Source organism: Pituophis catenifer, unplaced genomic scaffold, assembly GCF_029215685.1.
Source record: "Pituophis catenifer annectens isolate HBS135680 unplaced genomic scaffold, rPitCat1.0.hap2 SCAF_8, whole genome shotgun sequence".
NCBI classification, from domain to species: Eukaryota; Metazoa; Chordata; class Lepidosauria; order Squamata; family Colubridae; genus Pituophis; species Pituophis catenifer.
Window position 1 is genome coordinate 46,936,885 of NW_027256888.1, and position 3,196 is coordinate 46,940,080.

Below are 3,196 nucleotides of genomic sequence, written 5' to 3' on the forward strand. Positions count from 1 at the left end.
TCCCACCCCACAAATGTATATATGTGCGTGTTCTGTTTTTGCAGCTCTCAAGAAAAAAACACCTCTATTGCAATATATGCCTGTAAATATTTTGTATTTTATGCTATTTTCAGATATGAAAAGTATTGTTTTATGATTTTTTATATTTTTGTAACTTTTTAATGCAATATCCCTGCAAAAGTGTTAAAAAATAAATGCAGTGATAATTTAGATCCCTTGATTTATTTAACACAAATGTCTACGTATGCACAGTAATATTAGTTTACTAATAAAACTCTAATCTACAGTAGAATCCATACGTTTTGTACACTTGCATGCACCCCAAGTAACAGGTTTATAATGGTTCTGGTGTTTTATTATTTAATTTGGGAAAGAAATCTATTGTGACTGAAACATTCCTGAGGGTGTTCTTCTAGAAACTATCTCTAGGTTTGTATTGTAGTTTAAAGAGAAATTGAAAGTTCAAACAGGAATAATAGAACTAATGTAGTTAAAAAAATGTTATTGAGCCAACAGAAGTATTTGTCTTGCTTTCTTTGCATTGGAAGTAAAAGCTAATATAAAAAAGCAAACAAGGCTGACAAAAGAAACCCCCCTCCTGTAGCACTGAAAGAGTTCTGGAGAAAACAATAATCCGGGTCCCAATTGTAAAAGTTTCAAAATAAGGAAAAAGCAGGTCAGAGAATAAAATATAAATTAGGCAAATTTTATCACAGATCTGTATGATTTTATTACCTAGCCGTTACCGGTATGTGGCACTATTTACTTGTTTCGGTCTATATTATATTTAACTGATCAATAAATAAACATCTCATATAATAGAAACTATTATCTATTTATAAACAACCATATCCTATGTTGAGGAAGCAGCACAGCACATTTCATGACATCAGACAGGATTAATTGCCATTTCTCTCTTCTAAAACTTTTTTTAACTTTCATTGTGAAACAGGAAGCATTAGGACTTTCATTAATATTCTCAACTGTCTTCTTTGTGAAGATCACTGTAAAATACATTGTTTCACAAATTAAAAAAATGAAAAACAGGAGAAGGAATTTTTACCATGGCTATACAGTACTGGTTTGAATCTCTATGGTGCTTCAGAGTGGAAGAAAGCACTAAAATAGTAATTATCTGCCAAATTTTGAAGTAATCCCACTCTTTTCCACGATAACAGCTGCTCTAAAATGTTGCAAAACATATATTGGAGACCAAACCTGAAATATTGTACAGTCCTGGTTTTTGCATTGTTCACTATTGGTAGACAGTTCAGTAAAAAAAATGTAGAAATGATAATATATGCATGTATATTATATATAGAACATAAGAATGTAAAGACTTTTATGTATTTTATTTATTATGCTTTGACTTAAATGAACAGAAACAAAAACAGGTGTGCACAGAATAGAAAATGTTTTTTTCAAATTTCAGATATACATATTCTGCCAAACCATTCTGGATGAGTTATGCTTTGATCTTTTAAGCAATATTATTGTACCAAGGGTATGGATGAAACAAAATCACCAGGGGTTTAACGTGATTTTTATAAAGTGAATAAGCCAAGACTGCTACGTGTTTCCCTTTCAGAGTTTCCATTTGTAATATAGCCCCACACACCTGAATAATGGCCTGCCTCACCATCTTCCAATGCATTCCCTTCCCTGTTTGACCATAGATAGCGATGTGTCTACATGGGATATCCCATCACACTTTGCAGTCTTCCTAATATTTTCCTTCCCTTCCTACTACTTTCCTGATCTGTCATTGCTATATTTGACTTTTCCCCATTCTCATTACCTTCCCACCAAACAGTTCAGCCCAGATATCCGCACTTTAGTATTTTGTTGGAACAACATAGCCCTATAATATTTCATTTTGTTTCAGAATGAAACTCATTTCATTTAAGAAAACAATCAACTGATACCAGCTCTATCAGTGTATGAATTCACCATTTTCTATACCCCTATTCAAAATCTTGTTATCAAACATGTCATATAAGGTAAAGGTAAAGGTTCCCCTCACACATATGTGCTAGTCGTTCCTAACTCTAGGGGGCGGTGCTCATCTCCAATTCAAAGCCGAAGATAAGTAAGTGATCTACAGATAAATGAAAGGGCATGCTGTGCAACCAGAACCCCACCTCTGTGACATCACAAGGGGTCTACTATATCCATTTCTCCTCCTGAGTTTCAGCAACATCTGACATCACCAGTTTTCTGATTTGTGATCTGGAAGTCCTGCTTATGAGACATGGAACTGTGCAAGATAGCTTTAAGAAGAAAAATGTTGAATTGTTAAGAAAACCAAATCTAAAATCAATTTGGTTATACTGTTGCACAATCAGGAAAAAACTTCAACACTGGGCAATCAGCATTTAAAGGTTTTTTTTCCAGTTTAATAAGATGAAGGCATTTCATAATAGGTTAAAGTTTTACTATTCAAGAAAACAGTGACTAAGATTCTTGGTGTAATAGTGGAAACCTCAGATAACTACCTCAGTAACCTCCAATTACCATGTTTCCTTGAAAATAAGACCCTGTCTTATATTTTTGAACCCAGAAATAAGCGCTAGGCCTTATTTTCAAGGTGGTCTTATTATTTTGGGGTGTGTGGAGCAAGACGGGGCTCCTCTTGCCATTTTACCTGATTTCCAGCTCTGTCTACCTAACCCTAACCAGAGGAAATGGCGGGGACCGGCTGCTCATGTGTTTAAATATTTTCAGGGAGGGCTTATTTTGGGGGGGGGCTTATTTTAGTGCTCAAAAGCCCGATTGGGTTTATTATCCGCGGAGGTCTTATTTTCGGGAAAACATGGTATTAAATTTGAGGATTCTACTATCAGTTCTAGTGTTTATCTCTAAGTGCTGCATCAACATTTCTTATTTTTTACTTTTAATCTTGATCTTATTTGAACCATTTTTAAAAAAATATAAAATATACACTGAATGAGTGAGAAATCCCAAAATAAATTGTGTAGCAAAATATCAGCATTAGTTTCTGCTATGTTTTACTTAAAATAAATTCAATTTAAAAAAGCCAACCAGTTATAAAAATGCATAAACAATCATTCTCATAAACTTCATTAGAATAAATAGCCTTTTTAAATTCAGTTTAAAAAGTTTCATTTAAGACATGATTCACAGAATCAATGTATTTTAAATATATCCAATGTATATAATTAGAACTAGTGCCATT